Source organism: Phodopus roborovskii, unplaced genomic scaffold (genome assembly GCF_943737965.1).
Source record: "Phodopus roborovskii unplaced genomic scaffold, PHOROB, whole genome shotgun sequence".
In the NCBI taxonomy this organism is placed as follows: domain Eukaryota; kingdom Metazoa; phylum Chordata; class Mammalia; order Rodentia; family Cricetidae; genus Phodopus; species Phodopus roborovskii.
The window spans coordinates 289,715-315,172 of NW_026125535.1; the positions used below are offsets into that span (position 1 = coordinate 289,715).

General features: G+C 36.8%; 1 protein-coding gene across 1 annotated transcript in view; it reads right to left on the bottom strand.

The window, feature by feature from the left end:
- The window catches only part of LOC127216135 (dystrophin), a gene marked incomplete at its 5' end in the record, with an annotated part of 426,838 nt that overhangs the window by 216,676 nt on the left and 184,704 nt on the right, over positions 1-25,458 (bottom strand). The window lies entirely within an intron of this gene.

Consider the following 25,458-nt stretch of genomic DNA (forward strand, 5'->3'; position numbering starts at 1 on the left):
ATTCCCATTCATCAGATTCCTGAATTGCTGGAGTTACAGGTGTGTGCTATCATTACCAGCTTTTCAACTTTTTTTAAAAAAATACCCAAGTTGTAGGTTTTCCCCTCATACTTTACTAAAGCTCATACACTAAAATGTCTTTTGTGTACTGCTTATGTCTGATTTTTTTTTCTTTACTGAAGACAAAATAATCCTGTTGAGAAGGCACTGTTACATCTCCTCAACAGTGCAAACTTCCTCCTGACTAAAAATTTAAGACATGTAAATATCAAGAAGCATACATCCTGAGTTCAATATTTAGTGCAGAAAAAACAAAATAGGATATGGAACACTACCTGAAAAAGAAATATAAAAGCAAATCTAGCAAGTCTGTGTGTCTCTGTATCTTCATCCCACTAATAATTGGAAGCACAGCTGATGCTATTATTTCCTTCACTGAAAATCTTCCTTCTACGTTAATCTCACAGTAAATTCACTTCACAGTGTATTGAGATGGAAGAAAACGTCAAAGCTAATATATCCTGAACTACACTGTATAATATGAAAGAATAGCTTCTAATAAAAGTTAACTTCCCCCATGCCAGACAATTTAAGAGTAATGAACCTCCAGCTTCTTTGTTTTATATAGAGTAATAGAGGGATTGTATTACCCAACCTTTAACCAGGCTTTGTCCCTTGGAGATGAGTCATTTAAATGATATAAGAAATGGATTTGTATTTAACAGGTAATTATGCTTTTATCCTTTTGCAGACAGAAATCCTTAATAGGGAGAAAAAAGATATTTAGCTGCTGCTTTGAAATATTCACTACTCTTCCTTTTCTCTCTGTCCTTTCATATTCTTTCTTTCCTCTTCACCTTGCCTTCCCTTCTTGCCTTTCCACACTGCCTTTGTCAGTCTCTGCAACTTTTGACCCCTTTTTCTTCTTCTCTGTGTTAGAGCTTTTTGACCACTATTACTTCACATTGTAAACAATATTTTCTTTAAAACCACAGGCTAGACTAACCAGCTTATCTGGACAAAGCTTATGTTACAAGATTCTACAAACCCACGCATGTTCTGATAGGATGCATAATGGAGAGACAGTCTACGTCTTGGCTGATTAGTGAATTCTCTTCTTGAAAATCATGCCATGTATATATAAGGAAGAACAGAGTTCCAGAGCATTTGGAGGCCTCGCCCTTGCTGATTGTAAAGGTATGAATGACTACACTGACAAAAGAAAGGCTATTCCTTCCATAAAGGTCTCCAAGGACCAAGACTTCATGGTTCTTTCATTGTTATTCCTAGTTATTTATTATTATGGATTAGGAATTTGTTCTGATTACAAAAAGGAGGTATATCCTCTTGTAACAGAAAAAACAATTTTTTTCTAGACTGTTCTTAGGTATCTCTTAGGGGAAAGTGTGCTGGGGGGGTGATTGTAGGCTTTGTAGCTTGGATAAATGACTTACTTCACCAAAAGAGGTAGAGTTGGGGGCCACCCTGGGCTACATAGCAAGACTTGCTATCAAAATCCAAAACAAAGCAGGAACTTTCAACTGTTCAATGTTCATGAAAATCAATGGTACTCAGCAGTGCTAATAGGCAGATCAACCTAAAATGTTTACGATTCACTTTGCATTGTCCAATATCAAGAAGCAAAAGTCCCATTTATGTGACAGAGGATTGCTTGCTAAATGTTTGGGAAAAAATATAAAGAAATAAAATTCCAAGTTCCAGTTAAATAAGAACTTCGAAATAGTTTTAAAAATCATATGTGCCTGGCATACACATTAGGTTACTGGCATACACATTCATGTACTCTGTGTATATTTGGTGCTTATGAATGCTGTGTGTAGGCACACCTTGCAACTGGAGTTACAGACAGTTGTGAGCTGACACATGGGTGCTGGGAATTGAACTTAGATCTGTGCATCTCTCTAGCTCCAATAAGCACTTTTTAAGGTTTCCTATTTACAGTTCTTCATTGTTAATCTTTTATCCTTAAAACTTAAAAAGCAAAGCAATGCAAAGCTCTTTTGTCTTTAAGTGTACCTATCAAATAAACCCAATTGTAAGGTGCAGTGCATTTTTCTCCCATAAAAGGATGTTTCCCTTATGACTCAGAAATTATAAATTCACCTATGCAACTACTTTTCAGTAATAGTTTGAAACCTGAAATTTCATCCTCAAAAATGGCTTTTATGCAATTAAAAATAAGGGGGAAAAGCCTCCTCCTATTCCTTCCCTGCTCCATCACAGGTAGATGCATTTCTGCCGGACTGCAGTGCTTGCTGTAGAAATAACACAGTTGAATGATGGTTCTATAGGACTGGATTTGGTACTCCTCCAAAAAGAATGTTAAAACGATGTTGGCAATTTCATTTAGAGCTACCAGATGACTCTGGCCTCACATATATTCAAATCTCAATCAAATATGGGGTAACTCTCATATGTGTACCCCAGAATTATCATTTCATTTCTCACAGTAGTGCTGATTCCAATAACAGCTATTTCTTATCTCAGCACAGCAGTGGAAGCATGTCATCCTTTGTAAAGCTGGCTGTAGTAATAGACACACACATATTTTTGTGCCTGATGTGTACATTTTTAGTAGCCCATCAGAAGCATATTTATTGGCAAATAGTTTTTATATGACACAAGGTATCTTTGGCATTTTCTTATACAGATGTTTCTATAACTACTATGTGTAATTCCAATTGAGGTTTTGTAATTTCCATTCTCTAGTGAAAAATCATTCATTATCATATAGCACAAGCACCATGGGATATTTGTATACTAATTTAAATAGTAAATTTATGTACTTCAATGCCAACTTGTGAATTTCACCCTGTGTTACTGGTGCAGTGTGTTATTAATAACAAGAAAAAATAGGCATTCTACTTTCAAATGTTTTCTTCCCTTGAGGTGTCCATGGTGGTTTGAAAATCACAAATATGAGCCACACTATTTAGAGGAAGTTCTGATTTTAACCATTTTTTGATGAATGATAAACAGAATGTGCCAAAGATACAACCTAGAGTTTAGTTTTAATTTAATTTACAGAGGGGCCTAACCAATGAATTAAAAATGCTAATGTTATAAACCATGCCATAAGGACAATCTTTGGAATTCCAAGTCAGTCATTAGCCTTGTGACTTTACTTGGAATTTGAGATAATACAGTTGGGTCAAAACAGAAACAAAGAAGAAAAAAGAAGTGAAACATAAAAATAGAGAGAGAAAATAGAAAACTCAACTTTTATGTAAAAATGCATTAGGGAGACAGGGATACAGTTCAGTGGCAGACACTTGTCTAGTATATGCAACATGTTGGGCTCACTGCCCAGTGCCACCAAAAAGAAATAAAAAAGAAAGAAGAAAATGGTAAAGAGGAAGACTTCAGGGCCAATCAGTGAATCAATGGTATTTGGATCTTCAGAAATATTCAAATCCATATTTTAAGCGCATATTTAACACCAATGAAATGAATAATGTTTATTAACCCTTTTTCCATTCTCTTCCCACAATGATACCTGGACTTTTGTTTTCTAATTACTCTAGAGTCCATTAAAATTTAACCTTTTATACCATAGACATGATATATGTGTATTTATGCATTACATGTATTTGTGATATGTTCTCATTCCTTAGCAATTAATTTTGTCATGGGGCAATGTGGTTCCATAGAGAATGGTTGATACAGAGGCAGTGGAGACATGTAGGAATATGTGATTATTCAAAATGTCTCATTTGCTTGATACAAGTCTTAAATGAGCTTATTAGATATTCAGCAAACTGTTGAGTAGGTATTGGTTTCATTTTCAGGGGATGAAACTATGAAGACCACATAAAATAACATATTTAAGGTTACTTTCCTAAAATAGTAAAATTTTGGAATGCTTTTCAAAATGAATTCAAACAGATGATTTATGAAGGATAAAGCTAACTCCCAGTATCTTTTCTCTACTCTCTGTACTGCATGCTATTTAATGTGCTCCTCCGTGTACAAAATGTGCCCATGAGTATAATAGTGACAGGAATGTTATAAGGACATCCAATCACTTTCTGATTAGATTTTAAGCCTGTTCCACCAGAGAAAACTTGTAACAGTTACTATAAATCTTGCCAAGTATCCATCTATGTTCGGTGTGTTAGTTTGAATGAGAATGACCTCCATATGTTTATGTGTTTGAATACTTGATTCACCAGTTGGTAGAACTGTTTGAGAAGGATTAGGAAATATGGCCTTGTTGGAGGAGGTGTGTCACTGGGGGGTGGTCCTTGAGATTTCAAAAGTCACAGGCAGTGTATATTGTGTTTTCTATATGTTGCCTGTGTTTTGAAATGTGTGGTCTCAGCTGTTCTTACCACTATGCCTTCTCTCTGCCATCATAGAATATCTAACCAAATTCAACACTTTCTTTTTTAAAATTGGCTTGGAATAATGTTTTATTACAGTGATAGAAAAGTAACTAATATATCTGGGAAGCCCATAGGCCCTAGTAGTAAAGTTAGTACTATTGTTTTGCTAACTGGACTTGGTATCAAACGGCCTTCTAAATTTGTATTTCTGCATCCATTAGTGCAGTTCCCATCCACATCAGAGAAGTTTTTTTTTTGCATATTTGATGGTGGTTACTATTGAGATTTATAAGAGCCAAAGTTCAGAAAATGTTTGCATAGTGCTCAGTCCTAAAAGGAACAACTATATCCTATTCACTACTTTCAAGGCTCAGTAACCAGAGAAAGATGGAGAGAAAAGATTATTAGAGGCAGAAGTCTGACAAAATAGTGTCTTCTCTACATGATAGAATTGCTACATTCATGAACTCACAATAGCTGTGGTTGTCTGCCCAAGACTTCTATAAGATCAAGCCAGTAAACCTTTCAGAATGGAGAGAAGGATTTTACAAGCTCTCATATCTAACTGAGGAACTATTTACAGCTGATGGCAGATACAGGAGGAGGAATCAATGTTGGTTAAGACACTGACATAGGTCTACTATGCTCCAGTGAGTGATCCTACCTCCATGAGTATATGGGTAATACAAATTGGACTTGAGTGGGGTGTGGAGGTGCTAAAAATGCTTTAAAAAGTTTTGTGCTGTATAGAATGGTTTGTCCAGTACCACTCATTCTGGTTTCATTTTTATATTTGTCAGGGTACTTATTTTCTTTTGTTTTTCTGTTTCTTCTTTTATTTCCACTTCAGTGCTCATTAGAGGTACCTATTTTCCTCAGTTAAACATAATTTCTAATATTAAAAACTGTTTATCTTGGTAACCAAGGCTTTTTCCATCACTGTTTTATCTCACCTCTTTCCAAAATTCCTTCTTACATGACCCCAACACTTCCTGTTCATGCATTTGGAACCCCAGCTGAATAACAAAGATGGTTGCTTCTATTCTCAACTTCCTCTTTAGTACATTAGTCCCATCACTCCCAACAGACCGTTAATCTACAGTTTTGTTTTCTGAAGTTTCAGTTACTTATGGATAACAGTGTTCCAAACAAATTCAGTGCAAAATTCCAGAAACAAACAATCCATACATTTAAAAATTTCATACTATTCCAAGTAGTGTGATTAAAAAAACAAAAACAAAAAACTCTCATGCAGAGGAGACAGTCCTAAAAGGGGCAACTATATCACAACCACTCCCTGTAAAACCAACCAACTAGCCAAACAACAACAACAAAAAAGAATCCACTTAGTACTACCAATATTTAAATTTAAAATTAAAAATAAAATTTCTAGGCTAAGGGAGTATCCCTCCATTGGGAATGGGCTTTCGACATCAGTTTGTGCACTAGGGATACATCCTGGTTCCACTGTCACAGGTCCCATAGACTGCCCAGGTCTCCTAACTAAGACCCACATTCAGGGGGTCTGGGTCAGTCCTATGCTGGTTTCCAAGCTATCAGTCTGGGGTCCATGAGCCCACCACCCCCATTGTTCAGTTCAGCTATTTCTGTGGGTTTCTCCAGCCTTTTCTTGACCCCTTTACTTATCTCTTCTCCCTCTTTGCAACTGGATTCCAGGAATTCAACTCTGTTAACCCTAGAGACATAGGAGAGTGTCTAGGCCCTACCCCAAAAGACTTGACAGATTTTGATGATCCTTCATGGAAGGCCTTACCCTCCCCAGGAAGTTGATGGGGGATGGGATAGGAGGGGTTGGTGGGGCCATGGGAGGATGGGAGGGAGAGCGAACTGGGATTGATATGTAAAACAAGAAAAAATATTAAATAAAATAATAAAAATGAATAAAATAAAATTTCTAGAGCTGCAGCAAAAATCTTCCTGACAGGCTCTGTTCTTGTTAGTTTGCATTTGAGATTCTTCTGTATCTTTATATGTATCAACAATTTATTCCTTTTAATTGTTATATAATATTTTCTTAAGTATGGATAATGGGTATACTATTTAGCTGTTGAATCTGATATTTAGATTACTTTTAGTGTTTACCAAACATAAGCAAATCTTTTACCAGTATCTATATACATGTTTTTGTGTAAGTATGGATTTACATTTCTCTAAAGTGAATGTTTAATGGTAGGTTTTCTGGGTTAAAACAGATATTTGTTTTTGCTTCTGCCTCCAGGTTCCTGCCATGTTTGAATTCCTGTCTTGACTTCCCTCAGTGATCGACTGTCCTCTGGAAGTGTAAGCCGAAATAAACCCTTTCCTCCCTAAGTTGTCTTGGTCATGGTGTTTCATCACATCAATGATAACCTCAACTACAACAAACACATAAAGGCATTTTATATAAATGACACTTATGACATCATAATATTTTGTTGATTTATGTTTAAAGAGAAAATTTCATTTTTGTAGGACAATGACATCTGTTGGTAAACATCTAAAATACATTAGATATGACATTTGGTATGTTAGATTATTTGAGAATATATCCCTCATATGTCCCCTTTCTCCTAAAATATTATGAATACCTTAAATGGAGAAAGGAATTTAGGATATTGACTTTCTATTCCAATCTCCAATCCTAAGTTTTGAGGTCATGTGGAATTTACAGAGCAAAAAATCTGAAAAACTAAATTTGATTCCTCAGTCTATAACCACTTCATTGTCTTGTTCTTTCTTTTCATGAATCCTATTTTTCTTATACATAAAATATGAATGGTTGTATTTCCCTTCATGGCATGCCAGGATAAATTCTAGACAATATGAAACTACTTTGAAAAATGTTAATCATTTTATATATAATGTTTGTGATTTTATACCTATAAGATGCCATCTGAATGATAATTATAAAATCAATCTCCCTGCTTCAATTGAAAAGTATGTGTCTTCAGACCTTGACTCCACTGTTAAGTACTCTTTTTAAAAGATGTATTAATTATGTGTACATGAGAGTGAATATCTATGTGTGTGTATATGTGTATCACATACATGGCTGGTACCCACAGAGGCCATAAGAAGCCAACAGATCCTCTGGAACTGGAGTTATATATGGTTGTGAGATGCTATGTCTTTGTTGTGAATTGAACTCCGATCCTCTAGAAGAGAGGCTGGTGGTTTTAATCACTAAGCCATCTCTCCAGCCCTTGTCATCTATGTGCCATAAGCATCATGTGTCAAAAGCAGTGTAAAGTATAGCAGAGAAAAATGCGTTTGAATCTTTCCCAGTTTCTTGAGCCTATGGTTCTTCTTCTTACATCTCTGTCTTTGTAAAGCAATTGTAATTCTTCAACAGGTCTTTCATCAGCATTACTGATGAAGATAAAACACAACACTACAGTATTAACTATAGACGCTTGTACAGAATATCCATATATCATTTCATCTCAGTTACTGAAATTTAGTACCCACTGAGCCATTTATTTTAATTTCCTGCTATCCACATACTGTGGCTTCCCCATTCTATTCTCTGCTTCTGTAAAGTTTCCTATTGGGAATACCTCATATAAGTGCAAAATAGAGGAACATATTCTATTTTATGCAGACTCTTTTATAAAAAAATCCATCCTGATTAGATGATCAGATTGTGGCTTTGTTGACATTGTATACACAGACAAAATATGAAAAAGAGTGGGATGGAGAGGTATTTCATAAATAATTCCTACAAGTAGAGAGAAATTACAGATGATTTTAAGGATTAGTTAACAGGCAATTAAAGATAGGATACATTGGCAGAAAAAAATAAATTAGGAAAAAAAGTTTCTGAGGAATGATATAATTATGTTAAAATATTTAGAAGATTGATATTTTCATTTAAATTCAAGTGGAAGAAAATTTTAAGCACTAGAATAATGGCTGAAGCCGTGAAAATAGTAGGGTTCTTTAAGGGAACTTGTAAAGAGAATTGTGTGTGCAAAACACATTGCCATATGATGGAATATTTAGCTTAAAATGAGAAGGTATCTTAATTTGCTTCTACTGCTATGATGAAGCATCATGATCAAAGGCAACTTAGGACAGAAAATATTTATTTCAGCTTACAGTTCTCAAGTTATACTCCATTTTGAAGGGAAGTCAAATCTTAAGGTCATGGAGGAATACTACTTACTGGCTTGCTCCTTAGGGATTGCTCTATTTGCTTTCCTGTACAACACAGTACCAACTGCCCAGGCATAGCACTGCCCAGAATGATTGGGCCCTCTCATAAGTCAAGAAAATCGTAACTCAAGAAAATTCCCTTACAGACTTGCATACAGGTCAATCGTTTTATTTGTTTGTTTGTTTGTTTTCATATCCCAACCAAAGTTTCCCCTCCTTCCTCTCCTACAAGTACGTCCACCCACCTCCCATCTCCCTTCACCTCATCCATTCCTCCTGCTCTGATTCCAACGTGGTCCTCCCATGAATATCAGTCAGTCGTGTTACATTAAGTTTTAGTGAGATTAGCACTTCCTCTTTTTAATAATAGGTGCATAGAAGTCAATCTTATGGAGGAATTTTCTTTAATTAATTAAATAAAATTTGTTTTATATTACAACCACAGTTCTCCCTTCCACCCCTCTTAATGCCCACCTTGCCTTCCCTTTAGCCCAGCCATTCACTCCTCCCAATAGGTAAGGGCTTACATGAGGATTCAACAATGTCTGGCACATTAAGTTGGAGCAGGACCAAGCCCTTCCCACCTGCATTAAGGCTGAGTGTGACACCCTACCATACAAATGGGTATAGATCCTGGTCTTACTGCCAGGGGCTCCTTGGATAGTTCAAGAGGTTCCTTCTTCTAAGAAGACACTTGGTTTTATCTAGTTGACAACGAACAAGCAAGCAAACAACAAAAAGCTAACTAGCACAGAAGAAAATCACTAGATTTGATAATATACATTAATAATTGCATCACTTAGAAGGCTGAGGCAGAATGTTCAATAGTTTGAGGCCAGCCTGGACTATATAGTTGGACCCTTCCTCCTAAAACATAAAAGAATGAAAATCTATCATTTATGAAAGTGTGAATAGAATTTGAAGACATGTACCAAAATAAAATGTAATATACTGCACTATTCCACTTGTATAAGGTATTTGACTGGAGTTAGTCTCATAGACAAGAACAGACATGTTCAGCATGGTTTGCCTATGAAAAGTAAATCTCATAGAGACAAAATAGAGTGGTGGTAGCCAAGGCATAGGGAAGGAAAAAAAAGGGAGTATTGCTGTTTAATGTGTGCAATGATTTATATGGGTTGCATATAGAGATGTGCTATGTAGAATAGTTTCTTTATTTAATAGTACAGTGTTCTAGAATTTTGATATGGGGCATCTTAGCTTAAATTTCTTTAATACATACAAAAACAAAGGGGATAAGGAACATTGGAAGTTATATATGCTTATTGCCTAGGCTGAGAGAGTATCCCTCTATGTGGAATGGGCTCCCAAAGTCCATTCCTATACCAGGGATAAATACTGAGATGTGGGAACTATGTTCCTACACAGTGGTGGTAATTGAACCACAACTACATCACAGTACAGACACATAAATGAAATGGAGTTAAATGCAAGGAAACCCCAATTTTTTAGTGTGGACAACTGCAATTCCAATTGACTGAAGTTTTAGAAGGCGGAGAGATATTTGATCCTATGAGCTGAACAAGGCAAAATTCTGAGGGAAAGTAGTCAGACTAGGCACAGATAAAGCATTTGAAAACCTGCATTTGAAGTGATAGAAATATTAAAGGAATAGAAACCGTATTAGAGGATGAATTATTCCTTCTCTACTGTTCTGCAAACCAGCCTGTTCAGGTCATGCCTTTACTGAATTTTCTGATGAGGGTCTTCTTTGTGATATTCAATTACAAGAAAGACTTATTTCCACTGCTTTAACTTTCAGAAGCAATAATCAAGACTGTAATACACTGTTTAAGTTTTCATGTAGTTATTAAGATGCAAGTGTGTCTATGTATCATTTCCCCTTGTAATTGCTTTCTCTATGGTTTCTGTTTTCATTTAATGCGGTGCATATAGTCCGTGTAAGTTTTCTGTCACTTATCTGAAAATTTGAGTTCAATTTAACACTTTTCAAAATATTAAATTAAAATAATCATAGTGCTTTATACATCTGTGTCATATATCAAATAAAAAGATTCAATGAAAAGTTTAGGATCACTTACTGAACTTTCAAAGATGGGCCAATTTTCCATAAAGATTTCAACAGGAGAGACAGATGGGCTACATTCCAGAGGGGAAGGTCACAAGAGTGATGAATGAGACCTCTAATGTCTGCCATATCTGTGAAAATCTTTATGGCAAACTAAAATTCCTCACGAATAACAACCTGTAAATATTATATGAGCTGTCAGGCAGATAACACTGAGCTCTGAGACCATCACACATTGTGAGCAGAGTAGCACACCATGGGATTTGTCAGTAGATGGCTAAGTCATTTAGAGTATCAGGTTTAAATTTGATCTGGGAAGTCAAGAGTTCACGCTAAACTACTTGGAAGGTGACTGAGTTGCAAAGGGAATACTGTCTAATATCTAGTGCTGCTGGCTACAGAGTTCTACCAATCTAATAACCAATATTACCTGGAATGATTCAGGAAAGAAAGGGTCCTTCAGACAGACTCATGGAACACCCTCTAGACCCTCACTGTGGTCATTCAGAAAGTAAGAAGAAATCGAGTTCTACAGGTCAGATATAGTATGAAGCACTGTCCAACTTCTGCTTGTGGGGTTTCTGAACAAATTTGAAGAGAGCTGAATGAGGATATTGCTGGAGGCTTTTCTTCAGGTAATAGTGGCACCAAGCTTTGGGCCATCTGGGTTAAGTCAGGTTACTAACAAGTCAGTGCAGTATTGCCAGGTGCCTTTATAGTCACTCCAGATGTGCTTTTAAAAAACGGCAGGCAGTCAACAACATTTACTGAATGCTCTCTGTGGGAGTGGTATTGTATTAGGCACCAGGGAAATTTCAAGGAAAGTAAAATTGGAAACCCAAACAGTGGGGAGTAGCTCAGATATTAAAAAACAAATGACTACATGTGATGGATATATATCTCCATTTAGAACTGAGATGAGAAGGCTGAGGAAGAGTTAAGGATACAGCAGTGATTAAAGCAAACAGCTAATGAGACAGTCTAAATTAGGATCTGATTATTTTTTATTTAAATTAAAAATAATTTTATTTTACATACCTATCCCAGTCCCATGTCTCCCACCAACCAATTCTTTATTTCATTGTAAAAAAAAAAAATTAAATGTGCATACTGTACCAGAGTCTTTCCTGATGAACACTATGTTGTGTCAGTACGTTGACCTTGATTCACAAATTTCACTTTCTTAAGGAGATGCAATGTGGATGTGGACAGAGGTTTGCTCTCTTGTGGACTCTGCTCCTTGAATATGGGTCTCAATACCAAACATCTTTAGAAATAATCTAAGCTGAATTCCCAGTCTGGGGAAAAACACCTCCAACATGCAGCTTGAAGCAGACAGAACTTTCCAGTTTAGCTTTAGCTAGACCCACAAGCATGAGTACAGACTACCCCTCCATCTGTTTAACCCTTTCCTCTACTTGCAACCGAGGATGAATGATTATTCCCCCTAATCTGTATTGTTGAAGCTGTTGGGATCCACTAACTAGTCCCTGAAAGCTCCTGCTCTGCAGGGAATCATCCAGCCTATTCAGAAGTATGACCCTGGGTGTATCAGTATGCCACCCAAGATGATTTCTCTCTGAGAATTCCATTATGTAGGGTTGTTGTAAAGTCCTCAGTGTCAGCACACAGGATCACTTATTCATTTCTACTTTTATGTTGTCTGAAAACAGTCAGTAATCAGGATATTTATCTCATTAACCAACCAATCATTAGTGTTAGGAATCCCAGGGATGAGGATAGGGAAACAGACTCTTAGTATTGGCCATGAAAGCATGTGCCCACTGAGTAATGCAAGGGCATAATCAATCCTTCTTTATTTGCCAGCCATGTTCTCACTTTTCTTTTTTTTTATTTTGAGTTTTTTTTATTCTAGTAATTTATTTTTTATTTTACATATCAATCACAGTTCCCTCTCCCTCCCTCAGTCTTTACCTCTCTCCAACCCTCTCATGACCCCCAACAACTCCCCTCCAATCCACCCACTGCACATGTAGGGTGATGCCCTCCAGGAGGGATCATCTAAATCTGTCAAGTCATTTGGTGTAGGGACTAGGACTTCTCTCCTGTCTCCAGATTAAGGGAGTATCCCTCCATGGGGGATGTGCCCCCAAAGTCCCATCCTGGTTCCACTGTCTGAGGTCCCTTAGATTGCTCAGACCTTCTAGCTGACATTCCCAGCTGGATTCCCAGCTATCAGTCTGGGGGCTCATTAGCTCTGTGGGCTGTTGTTTGGCCTTGTCAACTGTGTTGTTTGCCTTACAGAAGCTTCTAAGTTTAAGGAGGTCCCATTTATTAATTGTTGATCTTAGTGTCTGTGCTACTGGAGTTATGTTTAGGAAGCAGCAGCCTGTACTAATTTGTTCATGGGTAATCCCCATTTTCTCTTCTAAGAATTTCAGTGTGGCTAGATTTATGATGAGGTCTTTGATCCATTTGGACTAGAGTTTTGTGCATGGCGATAGACATGGGTCTATCTGCAGTCTTCTACACACCACCATGCAGTTGTGCCAGCACCATTTGTTGAAGATGCTTTCCTCCTCCCATTGTATACTTTTAGCTGTTTTGTCAAAAATCAGGTGTGCATAGGTGTGTGGGATAATATCCGGATTTTTAATTCAATTCCATTGCACTACCTGTCTATTTTTGTACCAATACCAAGCTGTTTTCAGGACTATAGCTCTGTATTAGTGCTTAAATTCAGAGACGGTGATGCCTCCTGAAGTATATTTATTGTACAGTGTTGTTTTTTCTATTCTGGGTCTTTTGTTTTCCTATATAAAGTTATTATCCTTTCAAGGTCAGTGAAGAATTGTGCTGGGATTTTAATGCAGATTGCATTGGATCTATAGATTGCTTTTGGCAAGAATCCCATTTTTATTATGTTTATCCTACCTATCCAAGAGCATGTGAGATCTTTTCATTTTCTAGCATATTCTTTACTTTCTTTCTTTAAAGACATGAAGTTCTTATTATATAGTTCTTTCACTTGTTTGATAAGCATTACCCAAAGGTACTTTATGTTGTTTGTGGATTTTGTAAAGGGTGATGTTTCTCTGATTTCTTTCTCAGCCCCTTTGTTGTCTGAATAAATTATGGCTACTGATTTTCTTTGAGTTTATCATGTATCCTTCCAGTTTGCTGAAGGTGGTTTATCTGCTGTAGGAGTTCCCTGGTAGAGTTTTTTGGGTCACTTATGTAAACTATCATATCATCTGCAAATAGAAAAAATTTGACTTTTTCCTTTCCAATTTGTATTCCCTTGATCTCCTTTTGTTGTCTTATTGCTTTAGCTAGAACTTCAAGTACAATATTGAAGAGATATGGAGAGTGAGGGAGGGTAGCCTTGTCTTGTTCCTGATTTTAGAGGAATCACCTCAAGCTTCTTTCCATTCAGTTTGATGTTGGCTGTTGATTTAGTGTATATTGATTTTATTATGTTTAGGTATGTTCCTGTTATCCCTGATCTCTCCAAGACCTTTATCATGAAAGGGTGTTGAATTTTGTCAAAGGCTTTTTCAGCATCTAGGGAGATGATTATGTGGTTTTTCATTTTCAGTTTGTTTATATGGTGGATCACATTGATAGATTTTCATATGTTAAATCATCCTTGCAACCCAGGGATGAAGCCTACTTGGTCACGGTGGATGATTTCTATGATGTATTCTTGGATTAAGTTTTCCAGCATTTTATTGAAAATTTTTGCATCCATGTTCATGAGGAATATTGGTCTGTAGTTTTCTTTCTTATTTGTGTCTTTGTGTGGCTTGGGTACCAAGTGATTGGGATGTCATAAAAAGAGTTTGGTAATGAACTTTCTATTTCTATTGTGTGTAACAATTTAGTAGTATTAGTATTAGCTCTTCCTTGAATTTCTGGTAGAATTCTGCACTCAAGCCATCTAGCCCTCTGAGTTTTTTTTTTTTTTTTGAAGGCTTTTGAGGACTGTTTCTATTTCATTAGGGGTTATAGGTCTATTTAAGTTGTTTTTTTAATTTTGGTAAGTGATAGTTATCCAGAAATTTGTTCATTTCCTTTGAATTTTCAAATTTTGTGGAATACAGGTTTTCAAAGTATGACCTGAAAATTGTCTGGATTTCCTCAGTATCCAATGTTATATCCCTCTTTCCATTTCTGATTTGGTTAATTTGCCTGTTCTCTCTCTGCTTTTTGATTAGTTTGGATAAAGGTTTTTCTATCTTGTTGATTGTCTTTAAAAACCAACTCATTGTTGCATTGATTTTTTGTTTTGTTTTCCTGCTTTGTACTTTATTGATTTCAGCTCTCAAATTAATTATTTACTGGCATCTACTCCTCCTGGGTGTGTTTGCTTCTTTTTGTTCTAAGGGTTTTTTGTTTTCATACAGGCACTTAGTGCAATGAACTTCCCTCATAGGACTTCTTTTAATGTGTCGCATAAGTTCAGGTATGTTGTGTCCTTATTCTCGTTGAATTTTAGGAAGTCCTTAATTTCTTATTTCTCTTTGACCCAGGTATGGTGCAATTGCACATTGTTCAGTTTCCATGAGTTTGCAAGTTTTCTGGGATTTGTGTTTTTGTTGATTTCCAACTTTAAAGCATGCATGTCTGATAAGATACAGAGGACTATCCCAATTATTTAAAGTATGTGTTGAGGTTTGTTATGTCACCTAGCATGTGGTTGATTTTAGAAAATGTTCCATGTGGAACAGAGAAGAAGGTATATTCTTTTGTGTTTTAATGGAATGCTATATAGCTGTCTGGTAAATCCAATTGATACATAACTTCTGTTAGTTCTTTTGTTTCTTTGTTAAGTTCCTGACTGGTGGTCCTGTTTAGCGGCGATACTGGGGTGTTGAAGTCTCCCCCTATGTGTGTGTGTGTGAGGTTTTAAGTAAGCTTTGAGTTTTAGTAGCGTTTCTTTTACAAATGTGGATGCCTTTGTATTTGGGGCATAGATGTTCAGAATTGAGACTTTGTGCTGATGGATTTCTCATGTGATGAATATGAAATGACCGTCTTCATCTCTTTTGATTGATTTTGGTTTGAAGTCTAACTTGTTAGATATTAAGATAGCCACACTTGCTTACTTCTTGGGTCCATTTGATTGGAAGATCTTTTCCCAACCCTTTACCCTGAGGTAATTTCTGTCTTTGAAGCTTAGATGTGTTTCTTGTATGCAGCAGAAGGATGAATTCTGTTTTCATTTCCATTCTGTTAGCCTGTGTCTTCTTATATGCAAGTTAAGACCATTAATGTTGAGGGAAAGTAAGGATCATTGATTGTTTTATTTATTTTTTTTTATTTTACGTGTCAATCCCCATTCCCTCTCACCCTCCCTCCCTTTCTCCCTCTTCCCCTCTCTTCCCCCTCACATGCACCCTGACCACTCTTCCTCCCCACTCCAATTCCACATGTAGGGCAATGACATTCAGGTGGGGTCATGTAAATCTGTCAAGTCATTTGAAGTAGGGACTAGGACTTCTCTCCTGTCTCTAGGTTAAGGGAGTATCCCTCCATGGGGGATGTAGGACCATTAATTGTTAATGCTTGTTTGTTTTGGATTTGTTGTTGGCATTGGTATTTTGAATATATTTGCCCTGCTTTATCCTTGGGTTCTGGTGAAGTAGGATTATCTATTTCCTTCGTCATTGTGAGTGTAGTTAACTTTCTTAGATTGGAGTTTTCTTCCAAGGACTTTCTGTAGGGCTAGATTTGTAGATATGTATTGTGAAAATCTGACTTTGTCATTAACTATCTTCTTTTCTCCATCTATAGTGATTGAGAGTTTTGCTGGGTATAGTAGCCTGGGCTGGCATCCATGGACTTTTAGTACTTGTAGAACATCTATACAGGACCTTCTGGCCTTGAAAGTTTTCATGGAGAAGTCAGATATAATTTTAATAGTTCTGCCTTTGTATGTTATCTGGCCTTTTTCCTTCATTGCTCTTAATATTCTTTCTTTATTCTGTAGGTTAGGTATTTTGATTATTATGTGTCGAGGGATCTTTCTTTTTTCTTTGGTCTAATCTTCTTGGTGTTCAGTATGCTTCTTGTACTTTCATGGGCATGTCCTTCTTCATATTGGGAAATTTTTCTTCAATAATTTTGTTGAATATGTTCTCTGCACCTTTGAGCTGGGCTCCTTCACTTTCCTCTATGCCTATTATTTTTAGGTTTGGCCTTTCATGGTGTCCTTCATTTCCTGGATGTTTTGTTTTAAGCATTTGTTGGATTTAAGATTTCCTTTCCTCTATTTCTCTAGTTTATCTTCAGTGCCTGAGATTCTCTCTTCCATATCTTGTTTTCTTTTGGTTATGCTTGTGTCTGTAGATCCTTATCGTTTGCCCAGTTCTTCTATTTCCAGCATTCCTTCAGTTTGTGTTTTCTTTATTGTCTCTGTTTCAGTTTTCAAGTCTTGAACTGTTTCCTTCACCTGTTTAATTGTTTTTTTCTTGACATTCTGCACTTTCTTTAAGAGATTTTTTTTTTCATTTCTCCCAATTTTTTGTTAGTTTTTACTTCCATTTCTTTAAGTGATTTTTCTCACATTTGTCTTTGAGGGTCTCTATCATTTTTATGAAGATTTTTAATAAGTCGTTCTCTTCTGCTTCATCTGCTTTGGGGTGTTCAGGTCTAGTTGGTGTAGAGTCCCTAGATTGTGGTGATGTCCTGCATGTCTTTCTATTGTTTGGTGTTTTATTGTATTGCTGTCTTCCCTTTTCTTCTTCCAGTAGGTGCAGATGGAGTCTCTCTCTTTATGGTACTCCCCTGGTGGGCTTAGGTGGGTCAGAAGTTCGATGTCTGTAACTGTGTTGTCCAAGCTCTCTAGTAAGTCTGTCTAGCAGAGGTCTGGCAATGGGGGTCAAATATCCAGCAGGCAGGGACTCAGGATGTTCCTGGGAGGATAGGCAGGGCCCAGCACTCTCCAGCTAAGGCCTCTCTAGCAGAGGCCCAGTGATGGGGGTCATGTTCTGACTTTTCAAAAACATTTATTACTCAGTAAAAGATGAAACGGTACAAATCTTTCAGCATTCTGATGGTCTATCCGTTACAAACTAAACTGTATTGTCATTTGACATTAATAATGCCTCGGAATCCAAAGAAAATTGGTAAATACTTACAGACTTAAGTAAAAGCTCAATTTCAATTTCAATGACTAGTGCTGAATTTTAAATTAAAGACCATATTAGCAAACTTAGTTTCTTTTTCTTTTTAAATTGGTGTGGATGGTCTATGTGTAAAAAGCATTCCGTTCAGAAATTGTGTACTATCATGGTTAAAACATAAGCCATGACATCCTTATTTTGTATTAAGATAGCAATTTCTTGTGAGATTTTGTGCTAGATCCATAAATAACTGAAGATTCTATTTGCAATTTTCTCTACTTCCCTAACATCTTTAATTGATGTTTCTACTCCAGGCATTCAAGGCCACATCTTTTGAATTAGTTTCTTTGCTATGATAGCTAAATTAGTTCAACTTCTACCACACCAACTTTGGGAAGGTTTTGGATTTATCTTTTCTTTTAAAGATTTATATATTGTAGGCTTGGTCCTCAGGGTGGCCATATTAAGGTAGTGGGAAGTTTAAGAGGTAAGGCCTAGTGCGTTGGGTAGTTAGGTCAAATTACTGACCTCTAAAAAGACTAAATTAATTATCATGGGCTCCTTGTTAGTTTTCAAGATAACAAGATTTGATTTTTTTTGAGACAGGATCTTACTATGCACCCTGGTTGACCTGGATCTCACTATGTAGACCAGGTTAGGCTTAAAACTCACTAAGATCTGCCAGCTTCTGCCTGCTTCTGGCTCCTGAGTGCTAGGATTAAAGGCATGCACAAGCACACTTGGCTAAGAAAACAAGGTGTAGGCATAGGTGTGTGTGTGTGTGTGTGTGTGTGTGTGTGTGTGTGTGTGTGTGTGTTTAATGTATATGGGGAGCAGAAGCAGGCATAGCATCTCTTGCAGCTGGAGTTACAGGTGATTGTGAGTTACCAGTTGTCTGCTCAGAATTGAACTCAGGTCCTCTGGGAGAGAAGCCAGTGCTTTTTAATCACTGAGTCATCTCTCCAGCCTCTTACAGCAAGTTTTTTTAAATATAAATTTGAAAGCCTGATCCTTTTTAGGTGACTTCCTGTCTTGCTATGTGATCCCATTTGTACATGTTTCAACATGGTACTGCTATCTACTACTTGATACAGCCAAACTTCTTCTTATTTTTTTTTTTTTAGCTATTTCTTATTGCAATAGAAAAGAGACAAAGATAAATTCACATTTTACTTTTTGAGAACACATCCCTTCTCTTTTTAACTCACAACAAATTAATTCTTTCCATTTCTCTCCTATTTTACCCAGACATTTATTGCTCAGACTTTTTCTTTTCACATCATATTGCCCCCATGTTGACTAAGCCTTCAATTATTCTGTCCCTTGCCAGTCTATTTCTATCTCATTAAGATATTAGCACTCTCTAAAACCTATATTTATATTCATTATACATACATAAGAAGTTCCTTTTCTGAACAAAAGGGCTATAAGGAGACAGCTCATAAGATTGCAAAGGGGGATATTCATCATATCAGAATGGCTAAGTACAAGGAAGAACCTAATTTCTCATTACTGAATGCATCTTGTAATTCTTGCTAATTGAAATCAAGGTCTAAACAATTGGAAATAATCTTTGCTAGATTTCTATCTCAAATTTGTGTATAGCCCCAGGGAAAATGTACAGTAGTACCAGTTATTTCCTTCCTTGATTCCTTACAGAATTAGTTCCTGTTTCTAATCAACCCCTTCAGCACTTAACAGTTCACCCTCTCTACAGATCTACCTATATGTCTATTTTGCTTAGAATTTGAAGGTACTAAGGGGAAATTTTCTTTCTCATATATATCTATCTATCCTTTTTTTCATTTTTGAGAAAAGCACTCATGTGTCTCAGTGTCTACTGTATTCCAGAGTACCCTAACTAACTACATATCTGAGAATGACCTTGACCTTTTGCTCCTCCTGCCTTCAGGATTATGGACATGTAAGAATGGAACACATTCATGTTGTTACTTCTTAACTCAGAATCTGATGCTGTCTCTTCTCATGAAGAACAATTTCCAAACACCTTTGGTCACAGCTAATATGGTCTTACCTGGTGAGGCTCTTGGTCCTTTGATAATCTAACCTTTGCCATCTTGTTTCCTGACTTCAGTCTCAGTTGCTTCCTCATTAGTCCTCAAACCCTTTAATCATACTTACACTTTGAGCTTTACTGCTTCATCTGCCTGAGACACTTTGCCTCCTGTTTACGTCACTTGTAGTGGTTTGATTGAGAATGAATGGCCCCCATAGGCTCACAAGGGAGCAGAATTGTTTGTGAAGCTTTAGAAGGAGTTACGTCCTTGTTGGAACAGGGGTGGCCTTGTTGAACATGGGGTGTCAATAAGGGTATCCTTTGAAGTTTTAAAAGCCCACACCAGGCCCAGAGTTGCTCTCTTCCTGCTGCCTTTGGATCAGCAGGTAAAGCCCTCAGCTACTTCTTCAGCACCACTATTGCATGCTGCCATGCTTCCCACAATGATGATAATATGATGTGAAATGTTATTTTAAGACATGTTATATTTATTTATACTGTGGAATACTTGTTTAATGATGCAAAGATGTGTTTCATTCTTTTACATTGCATTTGTTTAACTCTGTAAAGCTGTGTTACTTTGCCTGCCTAAAACACCTGATTGGTCCAATAAAGAGCTAAATGCCTAATAGCTAGGCAGGAGAGGGATAGATAGAGCTGCCAGGCAGAGGGAACAAATATGAGGAGAAAACTGGGCTCGAGAGAAGAGTGGGGAGCGAGAAAAAGGAGGAGAAAAGGATGTCATGGATTATCCATTTAGTCACACAGCCAAACACAGAATAAGAAGGAAAGAAAGATATATAGAATAAAGAAAGGTAAAACATAGTTAAAGAGAAATTGGATAATTTAAGTTAGAAAGGCTGGCTAGAAACAAGCCAAGATAAGGCCAGGCATTCATAAGTAGGAATAAGTCTCTATGTATTTATTTGAGAGTTTGCTGGTGGGCCCCCAAGCCTCCAAAGAGTGAAAAAAAAACTATGATAATGGACTAAAAATTTGAAACTGAAACTGTAAACAAGCCCCCAATTAAATGATTTCCTTTATAAGATTTACATAGTGATAGTGTATTTTCATAGCAATAGAACAGTAACAAATATGGGTACTCTTTTGCTTTTCTACCCCAATCTCTTCACGTCTGATCCTTCTTTTAAAGTTCCTTCCCTCAATGTATAGAGTGAGAGAAATCATCTTCCCAAGGAAAGAACCCCAAATTGGTTATTCAATATCAATTGTTTAGCCATGAGATCATATACATACAGATAAGATTATATGGACTAGACAGGTTTTGTTTATGTATTTATGAATATATAAAATAGCAATTAAAGAGGTATATGGTAGACATTGGCCAAGGTAAATAATGTGATTGCATCACAATTTGAAAACTTAAAAAAATCATTAAAAATATTCTTTTCATCCCTCTGGCCCTTTTACTCCTCTTTATTTTAAACTTATCATAACCGAATTGTCCATATTTTACGAAAATTTAATTCTAAGAGACAGAAACATTGCTTTGTTTACTGCTTATTTTTCAGTTTCTAGACTAGAATTTGATTGATATTGATCACTCAATAGATACTGTTGAGTGGTGAGCCAATTCTTAGTTGAGATAAAATAAATCTCAACAATTTCTTGAGACAATATGCTAGGCACATAACTATTTTCTTTTGTATTGTATCAGAGTGAGAATAACCTTTAAAACATCCCATCATTCATTCAAGGTATATACTGAATGTTTATAAAAGTTACTTTAAGACAAAACTAATTTTAAAAAAGCAATGTGTATACATATGTGTATACCCTTTCCCTATGATGCTCATAGTCTGCCCATTTTCCTCCATTGAACTTTGTAACCAACCACCCTTCATTCTAACTTTTGCCTGTCATTGGTGTAATGATTGCTGAGATCAAGTTGTAAGGCAAGACAGGTATGTAATTTTCCTCTGTACCTAAAGGCTGTACCTATTAATGGAGATCAGAGTCAAACTACATTAAATAATGATCACCAGTATTTACAATGGACAAAATCATCAACTGTTTTATGAAAGTGAGAGGAAATCAAATCACCATGAAATGTCCACAGTCTTTGTGTTACTTTGTCTCCTCACAGATCGGTTTCCCTAAGAAGGTGACTCTAATACAAAACTTTAAGAATGTAATGGTTCTTAAAGTATATCACAGGGATAACAAATTAGGAAAACAGGAGAAGGGAGGGAATTGGAATGCTTGGAAACAACCCAATGACAATTTAAGTTGACCCTGCAGGCTCTGTTAGACTTCTGTAGGGTTTTTTTTTTTTTTTTTTTTTTTTTTTTGGTCATATCCATCAAAGACTGTCTATAGAGTACTTCGGTGGTTTAATAAAAATGTCCCCTATGAGCTTATAGGGATTGGCACTGTTAGGAGGTTTGTTCTTGTTGGAGTAGTTATGGCCTTGTTAGAGGAAGTGTTTTTGGGGGCAGGGGAGGCTTTGAGGTTTCAGAAACTCAAGCCAGGTTGAGTGGCTCACTTTCTCTTCCTGCTGCTGCCAAAGTAGATGTAGAATTCTTACCTACCTCTTCAGCACTAGTCTTCCTAAATGATGTCAGGATCATAATGAACTAAACCTCTGAACTATAAGCCAGCCCCAATTAAATGTTTCCTTTATAAGACTTACCATGGTTATGATGTCTCTTCACAACAATAAAAACCCTAACTAAGACAGAAGTTTGTACCAGGGACTGGGATTTTGCTGTGCTAGGCCTGATCATGTTTTTGTTTGGAGGAATGTTGACTTTGACACTTTGGGTAAGCAAAGCAGTAGAATGCTTTAAGTGGGTCTTAATGGGCCATACTCGTATGAACATGGAATACAGTGGCGATGAGGATGATTTAAACTGAGGGGACCCAGCTCAAATATTTCAGAAGAGAAGAATTTTAGTATGTGGCCTAAAGATTGTTGTGATATTTTGGTGAAGAATATGGTTGCTTTCTGCCCTTGCCCAAAAATTCCATCTAAGACTAAACTGAAGAGTTTAAAATAAATTGGGTTTTCAGAGGAGATTTCAAAAACAGCCTAGTATAGATTATATCCTATGCTTATGCAGATCTATAATTAAAAGGAGCAAGGTGAGCAAAGAAAGTTATAAAATGTACAATTTGAAGAGAAAAGGGACACCAGGAAAAGCTAAGTTTTGTGTTCAAGTATATAAACAAAATTTAAAAAATACTAATGTTAAGTGGTATACAGGAACAACTACCTCAGATCCTACCCAGCTAAGCTTCCAACTTTTGAAAAGGAATTATAGGACAGCTCAGAGTCAGGTGTGGTGGTCCATGTCTTTAATCATAGCTAGCGCCTAGCAGAGACCGGTGGATCTCTGAGTTCAAGGCCTGATCTACAGAGTGAGTTGGAGGACCCTCCAAGATTAAATAGTTAAGGAAACTATGGAAAACAGAAAGATGATGAATATGTGTTTGAACAATGGGGCCATGTTCTAGCCGCAACAAGCAGTGGAACTTGGCAGCTTTGGCTGTGTGGTTCTGGCTTAAGAGTTAGGGATACAAGAAAGCCACTTTGGCTAGGCAGGCATCAGGGGAACCTCTTCCTGGAGGCTTAGAAAGGTCATTGCCTGAAGCTGGATAAAGCATGGATTACTTTGGAGACCTCAAAATGGTGCAGATGCCAGAGCCATGGGATATCTGTCCAGGAAAGCTGACAGAAGGGAATGGAGACAGCCAAAGAGAATGAAGTGTGTTGCAGTCAACAAAGCTGAAAGAGTTTATAATCTGCAGAGTGCTTTGACATCAGAATCAGAGATGCAGTATTTAAAATTTGCCCAGCAAGTTTTCCGTCTTGCTTTGGTGCATTATTTCCTGACTACATTCACTTTCCCTCCTTTTGGAACAGTTATGTACATTCTATTTCATTGTATGTTGGAAGTGTACAATATGTTTTTTCATTTTGATTTTACAGGTGTTAAAGTTTCATGAGTCCAAGAGACTTTGAATTTTAGACTTTCAAACAAGTTTGAGACTGTTATAGACTATAGGTATTCTTGAAGTTGGTATAAATACATTTTGCATTATGATATAGTTATGATATGGTTGTGATATGGTTATAAGCCTATAGATGATATAGTGTGGAATGTGGTGTCTTGAATAAAAATGAGCTCCATAGACTCATAGTGAGTGGTACTATTAGGAGATTTGGCCTTGTGGAAGTAGGTGGGCCTTATTGGAGGAAGTGTGTCACTTAAGATGGACTTTGATGTTTTAGAAGCTGAAGCCAGGTCTAGTAGCCAATCTAGATATAGAACTCTCAACTCCTTTTCTAGTACCCTACCTGTCTTCATGCTGCCATGCTTCTAGGCATGATGATGATGAATTAAACCTATGAACTATAAGTCAGCCCCAATTCATTTTGTTCACTTTTTAAGACTTTTTGTGGTCATGATGTCTCTTCACAGGAATAGAAACTCCAACTAAGAAAAGTGCATACAAATTCATGTCTGCCAGGTACAATATCTTTGCAGAAGAACAGCTTAAACACTACCTGAAGATTGTCAACAGGAGAATATTTTCCTTTGCTTTTGTGTGTATATGTTGTTGATGTGGTGACAAGTATGGAGAAAAGTAGTATTGAATTATTTCACAAGCACAATATTCTACATGATTCCCCACTTCCATGTTCATAAATTGTTTAGAGGCTGATACACAATAGTGGCACTTTCCACATATAGTGCGATATATCCATGATATAAGCATTTGGAAGGATAAGGTAGTTAGACTGGTATGGGTTTGAGGCTATCCTGAACCATATAGTGAATTTTAGGCCAGCCTGGGACACAGGATGAGATGATTTTTCAAAGTAAACAGATAATTAATAAATGAGAGTATAGTTTCCAACTGGGGACAATTTTATTCTTGAGTATATATTTGACAATGTCTTCAGACATTTTTGTTTGTTACAACAGAAAAGGAAAAGTCGCACTGCTATGCAGTAGATAGAGGCTAAAGATCAGTTCCAGGGTTAATACAGTGGAACATTGCCAAATTAATCTGGCTCAATTATCATAGTGCCTAGGTCAGGAAGATTGGTTTACAGTAAACATGCATCTCACTCTTAAGTGGATATGAAATAACTCATCAAATCAGATGTTGTTCCTGTGGAGAGTCTGATCATTACATGCGTGGATAAATATAGATGGAAGAAAAGTGATGGAATGAATAAAAATGCAGCACAAAGGAAGAAGACGATTCACAAAGGAGTAAAAATGGTCAGGAATTATGGTTTTTGTTTTCCTTTTATGAGAGCATTCACGAAGCAGAGGCAGGCAAATGTCTGTGAATTTAAAGCCAACCTCATTTATACAAGTTCCACAACAGCCAGGACTACATTGTTAGACACTGTCTCAAAAAGGTAAAATTTTTAAGTAGAATATTTATTTTTGTTAGATAAGAGAAGCTCTGATGCTAATAGAGTAAGGTTTGTGCCAAAAACTATGTACATAGCAAAACAAGTGTGCTCTGCTGTGCCCTGTTGTGTTCTTTCTATGTTTTCCTTTCTCCAGGAAAGCACTATACCACTGAGCATTGACTCCAGGCTTCTACTCACTTTTTATTTTGAGAATAAGCTCTCACCATGTTTCCCAGGTTGACTTGCACTCCTTCTGTAGTCCAGACAGGTCTCTGCCTTATGATCTACATACTTCATGCACCTGAGCAGCTGGGTTATTGGCCCATTCCACCAGTCATGCTTCCAGTTCTACTTTTTGCATCTTTGCATTCTGAAATGATGACTCTCATCAACAAACATATTGCTAT